Source organism: Ambystoma mexicanum, chromosome 13, assembly GCF_040938575.1.
Source record: "Ambystoma mexicanum isolate Mex_15411 chromosome 13, UKY_AmexF1_1, whole genome shotgun sequence".
Classification (NCBI taxonomy): Eukaryota; Metazoa; Chordata; class Amphibia; order Caudata; family Ambystomatidae; genus Ambystoma; species Ambystoma mexicanum.
The window spans coordinates 475675954-475695875 of record NC_090938.1 but is presented as its reverse complement, the minus strand read 5'-3'; the positions used below and the strand labels follow the sequence as shown (position 1 = coordinate 475695875).

At 44.2% G+C, this 19922-nt stretch overlaps 1 protein-coding gene across 5 annotated transcripts in view; it reads left to right on the top strand.

The window, feature by feature from the left end:
• Window positions 1-19922, top strand: part of MAPT (microtubule associated protein tau) — a 609480-nt gene that overhangs the window by 62222 nt on the left and 527336 nt on the right. Inside the window, exon 2 of one of the 5 annotated variants that reach the window (XM_069634099.1) lies at window positions 2897-3001. The exons of the other annotated variants lie outside the window; for them this stretch is intronic. The gene's annotated coding sequence lies outside the window, so the exon portion shown is untranslated. The remainder of the gene's footprint in view (window positions 1-2896; window positions 3002-19922) is intronic. 5 annotated transcript variants of the gene reach the window in all.

Below are 19922 nucleotides of genomic sequence, written 5' to 3'. Positions count from 1 at the left end.
AGCTGCGGGCTTTCAGGTTAGCCCTGAAGGCTTTTCTGCCGTCTGTGCGGGGGAAGAATGTCCTGATTATGACGGACAATATAGTGGCCATGCACTACCTCAACAAAAAGGGGGGGGCTGGGTCACTCCCATTGTGCAGGGAGGCGATGCAGCTCTGGTTCTGGGCCATCAAGCAGGAAATTTCAAATCTCAGCAGTTCATCTGGCCGGAGACGAAAACGCGGCGGCGGACGCTCTGAGCAGGCAGAGCACGGTCTCTCACGAGTGGGAGCTGGCTCAGGAAGTTCTGTTGGGGATCTTCACCCTTTGGGGAACCCCTCAAGTGGATCTCTTCACCACCAGTGTCAACCGGAAGTGCGAAAGATTCTGCTCACGGGAATTTCCTAGGGGACAAGTTCGTAGTGGAGTGGTCCTTCCCACTGCTGTACGTGTTCCCTCCAGTCCCCGTCATTCTGCAAGTGTTGCGGAGGTCACGAAGGTTCGGTTCCTGGATGGTCCTCATTGCTCCGGCATGGGCCAGGAGAGTGTGGTACCCGGACCTTCTAGACATGTCCATCTGCCCTCCACGTCGTCTTCCCTACCGAGATGTTCTTAGAGAGGCAACAGTTTCACCTCACTGATGATGCCCAACAAGGCTGAAACACGTGTATGGGGTTACTGATGGTACTCTTGTTCAGAGGAGAATTGCCTAGCATTTCGGCGCTGGACTGCCCCTGGGCAGGACAAAGGCTGATATGCATGGACATTTCTTCTCTGTGAAAGGGACAGTGAGTTAAAGACTTGGTAGAGTATCTCCCAGGGGTTATTCACCCAAGAACAAGTCATTGGGCTGTGTTCGTGCTGGTAGAGAGATTCCCAGACCCCCCTTTGTTTTGAATAAATTAACTTTGGGTTTCACCCTAAGTTAACAGGGCGATCCAGACGTGGACCCCTTGCTCACTGTTCTTAGAGAGGCAACAGTTTCACCTCACTGATGATGCCCAACAAGGCTGAAACACGTGTATGGGGTTACTGATGGTACTCTTGTTCAGAGGAGAATTGCCTAGCATTTCGGCGCTGGACTGCCCCTGGGCAGGACAAAGGCTGATATGCAGGGAAATTTCTTCTCTGTGAAAGGGACAGTGAGCTAAAGACTTGGTAGAGTCTCTCCCAGGGGTTATTCACCCAAGAACAAGTCATTGGGCTGTGTTCGTGCTGGTAGAGAGATTCCCAGACCCCCCTTTGTTTTCCCTACCGAGATGATCTGCTCTGACGGGAGGGGGGTCGAGTTCTCCATCCAGGGTCAAGTCTCTCAGGCCTTCATGCTTGGTATCTGAAAGACTGAGGTATAAGGATTGGGACCTCCCTGAAGACGTGATGGAGGTGTTGCTTTGGGCCAGAAGGCCTGCAACGAAATCCCTGTACCGTTGCCGTTGGAGGAAGTTCTGCGACTGGTGCATGGTACAGAATGTAGATCCTTTTCAATGATCCATTCCTTTGGTTCTGCCTTTTTTGCTTTCTTTAGCCCACAAGGGCCTGCAAGTAGGTACCATTAAGGGGTACCTGGCGGCGCTGTCCATATTTAAGCGCTCGTCTGAGAAATGTTCTTATTTTAAGATCCCTTTGATTTCTCAGTTTCTAAAAGGGCTAACTAATGTGTTTCCACCGTCATATTTCCAGGTGCTGGGATGGGGTTTGAATGTGGTTTTAAAGTTCCTAATGGGAGCTCCGTTTGAGCCCTTACATTCTTGCCCGCTGAGACTGTTGTCCTTTAAGACTGTATTTTCAGTTGCAGTTACTTCCGCATGCAGAATGAGTGAGTTGCAGGCACTTTCCGCCAAGCCACCTTTCACAGTGTTCCATAAGGACAGGGTTGTCCTTAGGGTTTGTCCTTCTTTTCTTCCGGAGATTGTGTCGGAATTTAATTTAAGCCAAAAGGTGATTCTTCCGGCCTTCTATCCGCCTCCGCATCCTGGTAAGGAAGAGGCGAGGCTCCATAGGTTGGATCCTAGGAGAGCTTTGAGTTTCTATCTCTCACGGATGTCCCGGGTCAGAGTGGACAATCAGTTCTTTGTTGGTTACGCTGCAAGGCATTTAGGTCAGGCTGTTTCCAACAGACCTTGTCCAGATGGATCATTTTGACAATCTCTGAATGTTACCGGTTGGCGGATAAGGACCCTCCAGTAGGCTTACAGGCTCACTCTACTGGGGTGTGGCTGCCTCCACGGCTCTACAGAGGGGCGTTCCGATTCGCAGTATTTGCGAAGCAGCCACGTGAGCTTCTGTCCATACCTTTGTGAGACAGTATTCCCTGGACTCTATCCATGGACAAGATTTGGCCTTTGGTAAGGCAGTCCTATATTCAGCAATTTGATTGGGCATTCTAAATTGATGAAATTGTAAATTCTTATCCCATCTCCATATGTTGGTACTGCTTTGAGAGTCTGTCAAAGATGTGGAATAGGTCAGATGACACAATCCCCTCGAAGAACAAGTTACTTATCTTACCTGGTAATGTTCTTTCGATGGGATGTTCCTCCGACGTATTCCACATGATACCCTCCCAGCCTGCCCCTCTACAGAATCTCTTATGCGATTGCAGCTTATGTTTCTGCAAGGTTTTCTGCAGTCATACTGGCAGGTGATTGGTGCCACACGTTCTGGGAAAAAACTACAACTGAGGCTACGGGCGTCGTGTGTCCTAGATATAACATCCGGTGACGTCGACTGTCGACGGAGGCCCTCGAGGCACAGCGTATCGACGTCATCGACGCAGGACGCCTACGCCGAAAAAGGTTTCCGAAGCAGCACAGCTGTGGTAATTACTGTCAAAGATGTGGAATATGTCGGAGGAACATCCCATCGAAAGAATGTTACCAGGTAAAATAAGTAACTTGCTCTTCTTTCTCACCCTACAGACCACGTCTTCTTTGCACCCTGGATGGGGGGACAGTTCACCCACACGGACAAAGTATTGGTGCTCCAAGACTACAGTATAAAACTAACTAAGATAACATAACAAGGTAAATAAATAGTAGTGGCTGAATCTGTGCATGTGGACCTTAGTGCTCACACCTGCTTAGAAACCATTTATGTCAGCTGAGGATATGGCTCCAAGGGACCCAGTTGACAGCAGGTTTGATTTGGCATTAACAAAGGTGAATGCATGATCCAGTCCAATGCTCCACATTGCCATATATGAAATATAACTTGCCCAGTCTGCTATAAAATACCTAACTTTGTTGCTTCAAAAAATTGATAATGAGGAAGATTGCAGAGACATCCTTCTAAATATAGAACTGGCACAGCTGATTTCTGGCGTGGCTGCACTCACTCGGTGTGTTAAAACTGTTACTAAGTCATAACATATAGAACCAGGATTGAAAGGCTGCTACTTGCCAAAAACGTATTTTACTACACATGCCATTCTTGGTAGGAGACTGCTGGACTCAAAATTGGATAAGTTAGTAAAAAAAATGGTCTGCAACAGAACACACTCACAACTTCTCAATAGAAAAACTTCAGTGACACCCATACATGTCTTTCCCAAAAACAGATCAAAGGATTTCTGGAAATCAAAAGCTTTTCATAGAGCCCAGGGAAGGCAGCAATGGGAAGAGGTCACTGGATCTTCCACTAGCCCGTCAACAAAGAAGACTCTGCAGTTCAGACAATTCGAAGGTAGTGAATCTGGGACATCCTCTGGTGGGGCATCTGCTTCAGGCATTGCAGAGTCTGCAAAACTTTGATGCAGGATCTTAGGTCATGTGAAGCCATTCAGTAGGAAGAGGTAATCCGATTTTCGTCAAATTCTCAATCCTCTGAACTCATTTGAACACAGACTCTGGCAGATCATGTCTGGAGAATGGCTTTGGGAAATATGCTAGATTAACTAATGTTAAAGAGAGTGAGAACAGAAGTCTCTAGTGAGGAAAGTGGAAGAGGGTTTTATTTAGCACTGTGTTTGGTTCTGAAATCGGTGGATATGTGCCATTTAGGATGTTGCAGAAACTGAAAAAGTTAAACAAATAGAACCTGTTGCTACATTTCCTGATGAAACCTTACAGAACATAATCTCCCATATATCAGCAGCACTATTCATTTCAGTGTCAGATTTTTAGCATTGCTTGTTAGCACGCCCCAAACAAGGAGAATCACTGGAGATATCTCTGGTTCACTGAATTGGATTTCATTACCAATATGTGGCGCTACCGTTTGGCTTGACAATGGCGCCACAGATCAATACAAGGTAGGAGCAGTCCTGGTGGGCCTGCTCTATGTGGAAGGCATTGTATCCACATGTCCCTGAAAGACTAGTTCATCCTGGCCCTACTGTCAGAATTAGCAGCAGTATACTTGAAAAGAGTTTGTTGACAATTGAGATTTTTTTTATCAGTATAAGGAAATCACACTTACAAACCCATTCAGACAATGGAATTAATTGGAGCGTACTTAGGCTTAGTGTATTTACTGAAAAGAGGCCGGAAGCTGTAGATCAACTGAGAAATCTCCTAAACTGCCAGCACACATCTGCTAGTGTGCAGGGGGATATTGCAGCAGCAGTAGTATTATTGGTCACTTTGGCCCAAATGCATTAAAAACCTTTGGTGAACCCTACTTTGTCATGAAATCCCTGTGCAAAGGTTTTGGAGGAATCGATTCCAGTGACAGAGAATATCAGGTCAGATATGTCAAGGTGGCCGAAGAAAATTCATATGGACAGAGGTATCAGTTTGGACTGCCACCATCTGTAAATTGTAACAATTGACACCAGTGTGTTTGGATGGGAACCCTGACATGCGAAGGCCTGGGGTCTCCCCTAGAACAGAAGAACTTACAAAAATCACTCACAGAGGTTATTAGGGGTTGAGCAGTACATATATGAATGGACAATACAATGAACAATGCATAAATAAACCATTAGGGAGCGCTAGAGTAGATGCAATAATGGTTTTGTCTAGGGAAAGCATGTTGTTGGCAAAGGACAACCTGTTGTCCTTCTCTTTGGTGCACCTTCAGGGAGCACTGAAAGGGATTAGCACAGACAACTGTCGAATTCAGAATTTCAGATAGTATGGGAGAGGTTTGGGGTGCCCCAGATTGTTGTTCAACTTAACCATCTGGCCCTATTGTACATGCAGGACTGATGGCTTGTGGAATGGATGCCCTGTCAATGTCATGGCTAAAGACACTTTCCTCTGATTTCTTCTGATTTTTGGGTGTTGGACAAGATCAGGAAGGAGAGGACAGGAATCGCCATGATTAATCTGTTCTGTACATACAAGGGATCGGGGTTGAAAGCCTGAGATGGAATTGTTCGAGGGAGAAAAGACCAAAGATAATTTTTCCGAAATAACATTCGGTCTTTTCTCCCCTGAACATTTCTGACTTGGCCCCCGCCCCCACCCACACCCCCACCCACACCCCTAACCCCCTACATACCTTGCTGAGGACTCGCTGTGTCCCTCCCATGTCTGTTCCCTTTCACTTCCTTGATCGGGAACCGGCGCCGCAGGGTCCTTTTCTTTTCTTTCGGGAACATCTGTGGGGGATGCCCCTGCAACCCCCACTAACAATATAGTGAGCAATATAGTGAGCAAGGGTGCGGGGGACACCCAGCCACTGCCACTGAATGGGGGATTTGGTCAAACATTTCGCCCATTCAGTATTTTTCGAGCAACTAAAATTTGGCCAAATCTCCCATTCTGTCTTTTGATATCTGTCTTTTTGGCTGATTCCTATACAAGTACTCATTCCAGGGCCTTTGGGAACTGTCAGCGATTCCAGCTCTGTTTCTGAATACATCCTCGTGCCCTCTCAGGGCACCAAGTCTATAATTCAGTACCCAGATCCAAATCATCCTATTGGCCTAGAGGTTGAGGAATTTGAGTTGTAAACTGCAGCAGCAAAAGGAGCAGTTCAGGGATTTGGAAGATCATCCATGAACTTTACAATTGTGCTTGACGACTCTGATGGTCAAGTGGGCACCCATTAGAGCTTTAAGGACACCTGGGATGGCTCAGAGGTTATGAAGGATTTGGCCACTAAGTTGTGGTGGCCTTTCAGGTTCCTCTGTTTGAGCCCTTACCTGATGTGTATCTAGAATGGTTATCCTGTGAGGACCTTATTTCTGATGACTAGCAGGTCTACAAGGAGACAAGGTTATCGGGTGCAGTCCTCCTTTACGCATTATGGTTTTCATGTATTATTTATTTTCCGAGTACATAATATCAACGCAATTGCTGTTCTTGTCCCTGTCCTTACGTTGTCAATAGGAACTTGATGAGTGAGGACTACTTTGGGTACTGCCCATTGTACTTATGGTAATCCACAATACCTTAGTTGTTGTCCCTTGTCACTTTCCTTTCATCATACCTGCGTTTTTCAAGTTGATATATTGTTAAAATGTACAGGGATCTGGATCATGGCCCTGCTCATTTTATTGGCCCACGTGATGAATGACTTAAAGAAACGGCATGACTATGAGGTAGTCTAAAAGACATCTTAAAATGTCTTTGTAGAAAGGCATATATCTCACATTATTAAAAAGGAAGGTGACAAGGGGGGACAAATAGGACCACTGGGTTTACTATATGTAATTTGAGCATTAGTAAACATTTGAGCTACAGGATTGTGATAGCAGTTTAACTCTTGCCATCTGTTGACGAGGAAATCTAAATTTGTTCATGGTTAGCCAAAAAGTGTAACAGCACACATGAACAAAAGCTTATCTGGCTCGAGTAGCCGAGCTCGCAATGATAAGCTTTTACTTTCGGACAGGCCTTACAAATGAAACGTCAGATCTGCATGTTAATTCGTTCATCAACCATAAATAAATCCATTTTTACTCCCGGCTGATGATAGTATGAATAACAGAAGCAAGGCAGAGAATATATCTGCAGAATGTTTACCATCTAAGCTGAGTAGTAAGATTAGGTGGTAAGATTTACACTGAGTTCCTCCTTTCCTTTGTTTATGAAGATGGCAAGGTTGGCGTGTTGCAGAGTATTAGGACAATGTTTGTGGGATCCAGATAAATGGGTGCTGCGAGCAATTTGCCTCCAGCTTGTATCTTACAAAAGTATGGCTAGCTTAACAAAAACGTCTACCTGGAACCACTTTTGGTTTTGACTTCAGTACAAATCAACGTATGTGCCACTGCACCTGTGTTGGCAATTTGAGATCTCATAAATATGCATCGTAATCACATTCCTGGTTGTTATGTTAGTTTTAAGCTCAGTAAAATCAAGAAATATGAATAATAAGACATTGTTTATGATTTTCTGAATTTACAACACTAAAAATTCAGATATTGTTTCTTTACTGAGCAGAGACCCACTAATACACTTTTGTTTTACTCTACATAATTTTTTCCATTTATTTTATTTCACAACAAATATTAGAGTGCAGTAATGGGGCAGATTTTCAAAAAGTAGTGCAAATGAAAGGAACGTACAGAATAGCTTGTTTTATTTGCGCTACTTTTAGAAATGCACAGGTTACCTTATGTTTAAATATGACCAGTACATTTCAGGAGGGGCTGGACAGCAATGGAAAGATGCGCTGTACAGTCACCTTGCACGCATTCACACTAATGTTTGACATGCTTACTACAAACCTGTGGTGGTTGGGAGTGCATTTGACTGAGACAGGCCCTTTCAAAAGTGCTGTACCTGTTTTGTTATTGCCTGTTTCAACCCTATTATGTATAATTTGTACAATTACACTAAAGTAAGGATCACATTTATAAAGTGTAAAAAAGCAGTTATTTCGTTAAAATACTGCAGAACAGACGTGAAGAGAACTGAATTACAAGAGCATGTGGATTAATGCCCATCAAATGGCACTTTCTACATGGTAGCTGTTTGGTGTGGAAATGTGCTTATAAGTCCAGAGGACTAGACATAGGACTCAAAATCTCTTGGGTTCAAAATCAAGTTTCTAACTCCAAGACAACAATGTAGCAATCACTGCTGCTTAGGGGGGCAAACAGGGCTGGTAATGACCTGCCAGCCTGAGCATATGCTGGCCTGAGCTAAGCGCGGACCTCAGCAAGGGCCATTACCGCCCTGCATGCCCCCCTAAATGGGGGCGATTGCTATTTGCACCCGTGGGTTTGACCGGGCTGAAAATAGTTTTTATTTTTTTAACGGGAGATGGGCTCTACATGTATTGTGTGACCCCAATCTCCTGAAGAAAAAAAAGATGGCCCCCGCCCCGGTAATAGAAAAGGGAATACATCCCTTTTTTAGTTCTATTGCTGTGAAGGCAGCTTGCGGGAAGAAGTGCCAGGACCAGAGCACAAAGCTCCGGTCCAGTAGGTAAGTGTGGACGGATGGAAGGGTTAGGCAAAGGGTGCAGGATGTCTTGGAGGGATGTGGGGGAGTGGGGAGGCAACAGGGAAAAGCTCCCTGTTGCCTCCCCACATTCAAGATGGCGGCACCTGGGAAAGGGACTCAGGTGGCTGGAAAACGCTGGCAGTACACCTTGTTCTTGCCCATGTTTGCAGCTACCTGATATGAGAGAGATTTGAAATGCTTTACAAAACAAAAGAGTTATTCAATTTTCACAGGGGACTTGTAGTCGCTCGGTCTTTTTAGCATACACAAGACGAGTCTTAGATATGTCTCTTTTGGGGTCTCATTTGAGCCTAGTTAACATCCACTGAAGAACCCTGATCGTTGTCATCCGATTTCAGGTGTCCAGTGGGACTGCTTGCTCCGGTGTCACCTGGGCTTGGTAGTCCAGCACCTGCCACAGTTGTAAGGTGTTGTCCAGCAACTCTAGGTAGTTTCCCGACCGCTCAAGCAGCCACAACTGCTAGTCAGCCAATTGGGGAAGAATCATCAGAACCCTGCTCTTCCTGTGCTTTGGGCTTTCTCACGGTGGTTCACATTCACCTGGGAGGCTCTAACATAAGCTCCCTGCCCTTCAGTGGTGTTGCACTGACTCGTTTCTCAGCCTGCCACTGATGTCTGCCCTGGACCATTCTGGCACATTGGAACCTCCCTACTTACTATTTTATGGGGATAGCCAACTACCCACCCACCTCTTCAGGACTGATGTAAGCGGCCTCCCCATCTAGCGGGTTCTCAGCTGCCTCCTAGTTGTTGGGCAGTACCGTCAACCCATTTTCTGGGGACTCCCTTTGCAGATGGTAACACTCCTCCAATCCACAACTTCTTTTTAGATGGTGCACCTCCTCCTCCAAAATAACTCCCTCATCCTAGCTCTAGTTTGCCACTGTCCTCCAAACTCTTACTCAAACACTCTGCACCTGGACTCTTGCCAGGCTGCTTTTATACCATCACTTTCCCTCACCTTGGGTGGACTCGAGAGAAACCTTTTCCTCCTGGTGACATTAGGTTTGTCTGCTATTAGATTGACCCATGTGCATGGGATCATGTGTGAGGGTCTGATACTGAGGGTTACAAGAAGGCAAGTCGCCATTTTATATTTCATACATTCTGGATGGTGTGGTGAGGTTGTTTGCATCTGTTTAGCTCCCTCTGCGTTCCCAGCTTGAGTGAATTAAGACAGAAACTTCCCCAGGAAGCCTTCCTGCTCTTGGAATTTTTCATTGCAGGAGATATGACTCTCTCTGTCTCCCTTGCCGTCCGTTTGTCTGGGAGAATCAGAACAGGCATTTAACAAGTTTGCTTGAGTCTCACCAAACCTGCTGAAAGTTTTTCCATTTGTGTTTGTCTCGAACCTTTAGCTGCTTGAATTGAACGGACTGCGCAGGTGTGTCTATTCTGTTTGTGTTTTCTCCTGCAGTGTTGCCAAAAAGATACAAATAACAGAAACTCTCTGTGTGTATTTAGATGTCTCTGGCACTTATGCTTGATAAATATCCCAATGGATAATGTCAGTGATGTTCCTCTTGTTATGTTTTCTTAAGAAGAGGAGTTTAGTAATTTCACATTTCCTTCCCAGTCAAATATGCGGCCTCAATTGAGAACACTTAAAATTTAAAGAGCTCAAAGGCCATGGTCAATTCCGAGTATTATCATAAAAAAGTGAAATCTGTCCTTAAAATTCAGTTACCTCCCATGGAAGGGCAGTGGGCCTCGTTATGTGTTTGCCAATATTTTTGGTGCAAATATTGCCAAACTCATTTACGGTTACTGCCACTGGGTCTAGAGGATTTACTGCCAGATTACAAGAGGGGATTTGAGTGAGAGTGTTTATTCCGATACTTGGAATCGGTAAGACTCCATTGCAGGTGATAATTCTGCCTGCAATGTATTGGAGGTTTCTCCTCCACTTCACCACCAAACTCAGATTGCCTCAAAATGAGGCCCAGTGTTATCATCCCCAAAAGGAAATAAATCTAATCCATTTAATTAGGGATGCATGCATTACTATATGTTCCCTGTAAATTGTTTGCAAAAAACACTTCTAATCCATTGGAAAAGCTTCAAAATTGAATCCATTGATAGAGATATGAGACTACCGAAGGTGTGATCCTCTTCAACCAAACAGATTTTCAGCCGGTCTTTACATTATCTTTGATATAATGATGTCACAGGGGAAAGCCTTACAAGTTGCAAACTACTAGCCAGGCTTAAAAAGTCAATTGCCACCTTAATTTTCCAAAGGCACCCCGTACACCATTTCTTACTTGTCAAGAGTCAGTTTTCACTCATCATTCGCTAGTGGGGAGTACACATTTTGAGGTCTGATGATGATATAATGATATTGTTTTGCAAAAATGTGGGAGAGCTTCTTCTGAGAACAAACATGGCCAAATAACCTATTATAATGGGAAGGTTCCCACACAGGACGGTCTCTGACACATTTTAGCTCACTGTTCCTTTCATGGAGAGGAAGTATCAATTTTCAAACCAGTCTGGTCCGACTGCAAGGCAGTCCAGCGCAGAAATGCTAGGCAATTCTCCTCTGAGCTGGAGTATCGTAAGCAACCCAATACAAGTGAAAATGCGGTCCAATAAATAATCTGTGAATTATGTGAAAACCAAGATCAAGATTTTCACAAAATCTAAAAATCATTCCTTCAAATAGTTAATGGAAAATCATGAAATTGAAATGTTAAAGGAATATAGCTATCCTGATTTTGTTTTTCAGTACTCTCTTACTTGGAAATCACATAAAATCCCTAAAGAGTTAGTTGTTATCATATTTGATTAGCAATTTGGTGATTTGATCCTTGTCCTCCTTTTCATAGTCTATCAGGAACAGATTATACCAATCTTAACTACTCTAGCATCCTGTCCCCCTTCCTCCTATTCAAGGGAAATCCCCACATGGTGATGGGACTGGAGCCTTTTTTGGTCAGCAAAAACTTGGTACTTTGTGAACAACCTGGCATTCATATGCAGAGCGCAGAATTTCACCTCTGTGCTCAGCCCCCATGGCTTTGTCTGCTAGTCCATTCGACTGTGCACTTTGGAACTGAATGTCTCATCAGCATGCATAAATTATTGTCTGTGTTACCCTATTTATTTTATTTTTGACCTTTTCATATCACCTCCTGTCGGCCCATGTGGCTGGCTAATGCTCTGATGGTCTGGGTTTACAGTCCTTCATGTTACAGGAACTTTCCAGCAGTGGATCCTCACCCAATATGTCTTGAATGCCCAGGCCCAGACCACACAAAGTATCTCTGTGCCTTTCACGATGCAATGTCAGTGCATTCTTGCATCTTGCACAGAGGGAGGAGATCATCTAGAGGCCTCCCCTGCTGGACCTGAAGTAGTTTCTTAGGACAAAGTTGAAGAGGTTGTTGAAGGTAAGTGAATCTCTTTTCTTTTCAGCATCTCAACCTGAGGACACATTACCACTTGCCCCTGGTTGCAGGAGGGTTCCTCTGGGTGCTTCAGTGTCTAGCCCCCATACCATTGACTCAGAACTTCTGCCTTGATGGGGCTAACACCTGCTCCTGGGCTGAGAGCTCCTCAGAGCCGTGTACCGGACTTTTGACCAAGGAAGCAATTTAAGGCTGTCAGCCTGCTACCGGTTCCCCTCCATAGCAAGGTTATGGCCAGTGCTGCACTGTGTGGCCTCTGACACCAATCAGAATATTCGGCCTGAGATGCAATTTTGCATGGTCAGGAAGATGTCGGACAGCTTTTTTCAGGACCAGGGATTACAGGGGAAGTAGGTCCAATGGCTCCAACCAAGTCAGGCACAAAAAATATAATACATTTTGTACACTATATTTGAATTACGTTAATTCATTTTAAATCAAATTCTGTTTAAACAGAACAATTCCAAAAGCATTTATATGACAACCTAATTTATTTAAAAATCATTCTCTGGTTGGCACATGAAACCTTAGTTTTGATAGTATCTTGTTTGAGTAGCCATATCTACTGAAAACCGAGAAGCATTTTAAAACCAGAAGGTGAAAAAGTCCAAGGTCGATTGGCCCAATTATGCCCACTTTTGCTGTAGTTTAGCAAGTCCTCCACTAAAACTAAGTTGCTACGGTGGAAAGGAAAAGGGTGAGAGGATTTGAGAAGCAGGAGCAGAATAGGAAAAAAAAACAGACAAACAAATGGCAAAGTAAGAGGGTGGGTTGAAGTGGGATGGTGTATTACACAAACATCAACACATATGTACATGCATTATTTTAACTAGACGATTCATGTTTCCTCCTTTGTATTAGCTTCTAATAACTCATTTCTCCAACATTATCAACTGTCTTCTCAATACATCTGAGGATTTGAACAAATATGCCATTTTATTTGTTTAAACGCAAACAATATCAATGAAAACATGAACAATCCTAAGCAAATCCTTCTAGAACCATGTCAGAATCAAATTGTTATGATCCTCATATTGGATCACCACTACTGAATTTATTCCTAACACATAGCCCAATGGTCAACTTTGAGTATGCTTCTCTTATTAACCAATTACTCACATAGGATGTACCTATAGGAAAACATTTGATTTAATGGATACTTTTGAATAAATGGGAAACATTATCAAAAACAAAGGTTTTCTTGAAAAAACATATTTATGTCTTACACTAAACTAATTCCCTTAACTATGCCTCGAGATATTTATGCATGCATCTTGACAGGAATTTGACAATATTGCCATTGTATGGTCCAATATCCTTTTTTCACTACAGACACAAATATACAAGTAGGTTTTTAAATGCATAATTTAAGGCACTCTTTCTATGTGATGGTACCAATTTCTCAATAACGCCCTTCTCAGGTCCTCAATCGTATGTGAACTTTCCCTGAAGTGACCAATAATTTGGTTGGAGGCTGTGCCTTTTCTTAAACGAGAGCAATATTCATTTAAACATGTCAGTCATTTAAACAAATTCAGTTACACAGACCAGGTAGGACATCAGTCACATTCTTTGAATTGCAATTTGAGTGGAACCCCATTTCCAACAAAATCAGGTTCTTCTGTCTTCCAAGCCTTATTAGAGGAGCAGGACCCTCGTTGATCAACATTGCCCAGTCTGAAATCTTCAGCTGTTGGGGATTGTCCACCTCTTGCCCAAGGGATGAATGGGCCCCACTATCCTCCTCCAAATTCAACGTGTTGTTCCTCCCTTCCTGCATATCTACACAGTTCCCTGGTACCAAGGAATTTCTGCGTTTGGCTCTATTTACTACCCCGAGCAGCACGCAGCTCCTTTCAACAAGGAGCTTTTCTTTTCTAAGTTCCAAACGTTGATGACTTTTCACTCACTGAGAGGCTATGTCATGAGATTAATTAAAGGTGATGGCTTCTGTTTCTGTGTGTTTGGCTCCAATGCCTATACCTGACCCAGTGCTGCCTAAGGAGCCCTTGCCCACTGGCATCCTGTCCCCACCACCTCCAGTGACTCCATGCCAGGCCTCCTTGGACTCTACCTAGCTTTTGGCTCCTTCTAACCCACAGGGACACATACTATTCCAATGATGAGTTGGATGAGGAAGGGGAGAGTTCTTCTCCGCAGATATGGCCTTGCATTAAAGGTTGGAAGGATTGATGGAATACACAGGGATCATCATGCAGGAGACTCCTTTGGCAGAGGTGGTGTTGTTCTCAGTACTAGCCTACGGGTGTTCCTCCAGAACATGGGTTCATATTCAACAAGATGTCATCATGGAGACGAGGAAGGGCTGGGAGAAACTGCACTTGGTTCATCCGTTCAACAGCAGCTAGGGATTCAGTACATGCCAGTGCACGCAGAGAAGTTTTGCATGACTTATATCCCCAGGCCCAATCATCCGTAGTAGCAGCAAGGCATGTTCTCAACTGACTTCCAGTGTCCCTTTAAACCAGGAGGACACGCTCCTAGTAAGGTTCAGACAGAATACACTGAATTATCTTCTGCTGATACATGTTCTGGAGTTAAAAGCCATATTTCTGGTATTGAATATTTTTCTCCTCTGGTCAGAGAGAAGTGTGTATTGATTTTCATAGACAATGCAGCCATTACGCTCTGTGTGAACAGGCAGACCAGCACCAGAGCACCACACCTATGTCACCTAGCCATAGACCTATGGAAACAGGCTACACAGCAAAGGATATTCCTGCAGGCAACACACCTTCCGTGGAGAAGTCAACATTCAGGCCAATCCATTCAGCTCAGTCATTTTCAAAATTAGACCTACCAGTGGGTCCTATCTCTGTCTATCCTTCTCCTGCCTTTCCAGATTTGAAGGAGACCCCTATCATCCTTTTCACAACACACCAGATTCCAAATGCTATCAGGATGGGAAAAGTGTTTCTCTCTGTTGGATGGTAGGGCGAGGGTATGCTTCTCCTCTAGTTCCCCTCATCCACAAAAACTTGAAACATTTTAGGGGTTGAAGAATTGTTTTATTATCCTCATAGCACCATGTTGGCAAATTAAGGACTGGTTCTCGGATCTCCTGTAACCAGCGAGAGCCCTTCCAATTTCCCTGTCATAAAATGCTGAGCTCCTCAGACAGCATGGGGGGGGGTTTAGTTCTTCACCCATCCGCTCAATCCTTTAGCTTAACTGCATGGTGCCTGAGATCTTAACCATGGGTCATCTGGTCTTTTCAAAACCAATATATCTGTTTTTTAGGCAGCTGGTAAGCCTTCTACCAGACTCTAATATCGCAGAAAATGGACCAGGCTTTATCCTTGGTATGTAGACAATCATTTGACAGTATTGATTAGATATTATCCTTCAGGAATTATTGGACACATTTAGGGGTCAAGATTGAATCCTGTAGAACTTACCTTAACCACCCTCACGCTCTACTGTGACCCTGTCTACCTCTAACCCTGTAATCAAAATACACTTTTTTCCCTGTTTCGTCCAGTTAAATCAGCCTTTCCATGCTGTTATTTTAAGTCATGGAAGTCAGCCCTCTTGGTAGCATCTATTATGGCAGGCAGGCGGATTGGAGAATTTTTGGACAAAGCCCTTCATACTCACTCATCATTCTTGCCCAAATTAGTGTCTGCCTTCCAAATCAACCAGGAAATATGTTTACAAAATTTCTATCAAATTCTCTCTTTTGACTGCAAAGGAATCCTTCATTTATTAGATTATCAGAGCTCTAAAGTTTTACCTGGATAGGGCATCTCTGTTTAGGAATTCAGACAGGCTTTTCATCACATACAGTCCAGTAGAGACTTCCAAAACCACTCTTGCAATCCTTTCTTCCTTTTATGAATGTGTTATTTACTTAATTTGGCATGCAAATGTATTTATATTTATTTATTTGCATTTGTTAAGCGCACTTAACCCAGAGGCATCAATGCGCTGGTTACAGTGTTACATGGTGAAACATCATAGGTTACAAGTTACAGGTGAGTGAGCATTTTAAACTTGATCAGTCAGCTTAGTTGGTAAATCGTGAGGTCTTGAGGTGTTTCCTGAAAGGCCAGTAGGATTATTCAGATCTGAGATATAGGGGAAGAGTGTTCCAGTTTTTAGCCACCAATACCGGGAAGCTGGAGCCCCCAATTTGATTCTTCTGAATCTTGATCTCGATAGTAGGTTTGAGTGTGCTAGGTGCGTAGGTCTGTTTGAGTGGGATTTGGAAAATTATTGTGATAGATACTTGGATGCAGAGTTGGAGAGACACTTGTGTGTGCTGGAAAGTTAATTGAAGATGATACGCGGATGGATTGAAAGCCAGAGTGCATCTTTCCTTGTTGCTGAGATGTGGTCCTGCTTAGAGATGTTGAGAGCTACTGTGAGGGCGTTGTTCTGAATAGTTTGTAGTTTTTTAATGGTGTGAGAAGAGGTTCCAACAAAAAGGGAATTACATTAGTCTAACCAGGATCTTATTCGTGCTCTGGCACTAGAGATCATGTTCTCAGCAGTTAGGAATGGTCTGCAAGCGTTAATTAATTTTGAAATGTGGGCGGCATACGAGGCAATAGCATTGACATATCTTGTGAGAGAGATAGTGGAATCCAGGTGAACACCCAGGGGTTTTACACTACTAGAAACTTGGATGCACATACCATCAATGAAAAAGGCTATGTAGGCAGGGCAAAGTTTTCATAGCGTGGAGTCTGATCCGACCAGCAAAGTATCTGTCTTTTCATCATTCAGACAGAGATAATGGGAGGCCATCCACGCCTGGATGGTATGGTAGATGGTGCAGAGATTGCGAGAGTCAATGTCGTAGTCGCCAGTGAGTGGGAGCAAGACTTGCGTATCTTCTGCGTAGTTTGTGTAGGTAATTCCTTTGCCATCAAGCAGGTTGAATTATGGCTTGGTAAAAATATTATAACGTGTTGGGGAGGCACAGGAGCCCTGCAGGATGCCACACGTGACTCGGACTGGCGGGGCTGCTGCTTTGGTAGAGAACACCCTCATAGTTCTCAGAAAGGAAGGACTCAATCCAGGCGGTGGTATCAGGTGTGAAGTGTGCTGCTGAGGCCAAATGGTGGTATAAGATTTGGTGATCAACCAGATCAACGGCTGCCGACAGGTCAAGTAGCAAGAGGATGTGCTGATTTACCGGCATCCTTGATGTCATCTAGTTGAATCTTTAAGTCCAGTAGGGCCGATTCAGTGCTGTGGCCTGGCCGGAAGCCAGATTGTCATAATCCCAGTAGATTGTGTAATTCCAGAAAGCTTTGGATCTGAAGATAAGCAGCCCTGTCTAGGATTTTTAGAAAGAAGGGGACAGTAGTAGTAGTAGGCCGGTAGTTAGTAGGGATATTGGGGTTCAAGGTCGGCTTTTTTAGAAGCGTGGGAACCCAAGCATTTTTGAGACTGGCGGGTGCTACTAATCCTCCAAGTAATAGAGCAAGCTTCTCCCAAAGTCAGTACAGTGACATGCGATAAGAGCAAAAGAGCTTCTGTCACTTTTTAAAGGCATGAATCGTGATTTGCAGAGTGGCCACATTTGCCTCCACTTCTTCCTTCTATAAGCCTTATTAGATGGATATAAATTCCAGAGCTGATGAAAAGTTTGGAAAAACAGTGTTGTAGAATATTTTATTTTAGCCATCCTTCTGTTTATGCTATTGATGCATACCAGAGTGCCAATGATCTTCTTCCCCTTGATGACAGGGTGCTTTTGACCAAGAAAAGCAGATACTGGGCCTCATTCCAAGTCAGATGGTCTTCTGTAATGAGTTGGAGGAACAGAAGGGAGATCTGTCCTTGGGGAGTTCCGAGGTAGCCAAGCATCACAGCAAGCAGAGAGCAATTGGGCGATGTCACAAAGGTTCTGCCTGGGTTTGAATGACACTTGCATGGACCAATAGAGAGAGACTGGAAAGAGGCAGGTTTCTTTCTCTAATCTACCGGCTGTCTTTGTTTTTGAATAGGAGATGGCCGCTCATGATGAGGATCAGAGCTACAAGTGGGCTTATTAATGAATAATGAAGACACTCGAGTCATGAGTGAGGAGTTGCATCTGTTGTGCTTAAAAGTTAAAAGAAGAAGTTAGCACGTTGGCTGAGTTACATTATCTTGGGGAGACTTGAGGTCCATGAAGTTAGAGTTTGGGCTGCAACGGAAGAGACAGTAATATGCGGAGCCGGGGAGATTCCGTTTCATAGAGGCAGAAGCTGAAAGCTAGTTTCCCCTCCTCCCGGCCCCCACCGTTGTGAGGGAGGAGTTCTCTGGGAGAGAGCCGTTGCACAGGAGCCGGCAGGGGAAGACCTGCGATACGCGTCGTTATGCGTAAGCGAACAGCTGTTGAGAGTCGCCTGCCAAGAGACTGACGGGCGAGGCAGAGTTGAAGTTAAGGCCTACCGTCCTATCCAGTGAAGTCTGGGACGGAGACAAGTCTACGTGTGAGAGCTGACGGATCGGAGAGAGGCACAGCAGAGACGAAGCCAAATCCACGTAGTAAGTGAAACGACAGAGAGAGAGGGGGTGAAAGCGTCCGTATTATCCAGAGACTGGGTGAGGGATTTTTACTAATAAACGAGGGGCTGAAGTTACCCAGAACAGTTTGAGCCTATGGCGTAAAGCATTGGAGTGTAGAATAGGGGTGTCACGGTATTAGTTTTATGACGGTACAATAACCTTATTGCCAAATGACGGTATATCATGGTTATCGCGGTATAGCAGGTGGAGGTAACTAATCTTAACAAATATTTTCTATAAGGTCATAAATTGACAGATTTATCATCACAAACAAAACCAGGCACCCAGGGCCAGAATTGGGCTTTTCAACATACTTTCCACTGAAATGCCTTGCTTCCACCAAACACAAACGCACGTGTGGAGAGGGGGTCGGGGGGCCTGCTGCAACTGGCAAAGCAAACTGAATAGCTTTTCTTACGTGGTCATTTAGGCTTTTTGCTCCCCCACTGGCTACTGGTGAAGATGAACATGCTGCCATCTTGATAACCTGCATGCCACAGATTAATGGAGGCTGATGGTAGTATACGCTTTTGCGCATACATACACACACACGCACTCTCTCTTTACGTTACAGCCTTTAGTTTACTTGCGGGCCAAAAGGTGTTCAGTAATCGCGGACATGTTACCCTTTGGTATGGCAGCAGGGAATACCGACAGATGAGTGAATTTCGCAGTGTGACTTATTATATGTAAATTCAATGATAGAACCAGGGAAATCCCCCATTGCCATATGTTTAGAGAACATTATCCATTATAAATATATAAACCCCAAAGCCGCCACCCCAAAGTAAACCCTTTTCCTTCATAGCACTGTATCTATTATTCCTATTGCTAACATATTGATTTTGTGTCAGGCACGTGTGGCTTATGGAATGGCATTAAAAACTGCTCCAACTGAAACTACTTGGCAGACGGCACATCCAACAGTGCAAGACCAAGACTGCGCAGCACTTGCTTACTGCAACCTTTCCAAATCAGATTGAAAAGCACACTTAACGGTATGAACGGTATAACGGTATAAACAATGTGACGGTTATTATTGTTCAATTAAGTGGTTCACGGTATCTTTAACGGTATACCGTTATACCGTTACATCCCTAGTGTAGAATCCTCGGAAGGATAAAGGACTGAGAGCCTGTCTGAGAGAAACTGAGCCCACGAATTGAGTGTCTGGATAGTACACAAGACCAATGTAAGGAGGAAAGTCAGAGGAACAGAGAAAGCCCAAAAGAGGATAAAGAAGACGGTTTCTAAGACATTTAGAAGAGAGTTTGTTACAGGAATAGAGAACTATAAGGGGGTTGTGGAGTAAAGACTTCACCTCACCTGAGAGAAAGGGAACGCCTGAGGGAAACGCAAGACTGTCCTACAGAACTCTGCTGCTGTACAACTGTTATTTCCTATAGAAAGTTTTGTTACAAGCAAAAAATAAATACTTAAGAAGAAATAACCGGCTACCTTGTGGTTTGTCCCACCCAGTAAACTCTGACATTTGGTGGCAGCGGTGGGATAAACAAGTACACCATGGAAGAACTGATAAAAACTCTTAGTTATGGGCAACAGTTATTACAACAGACACTCCAACTGCAAGGTCAGCAGGCACAGGCCGACCGACAAGCCTTCCAGCAAGCCTTACAAGTCCATCAAGC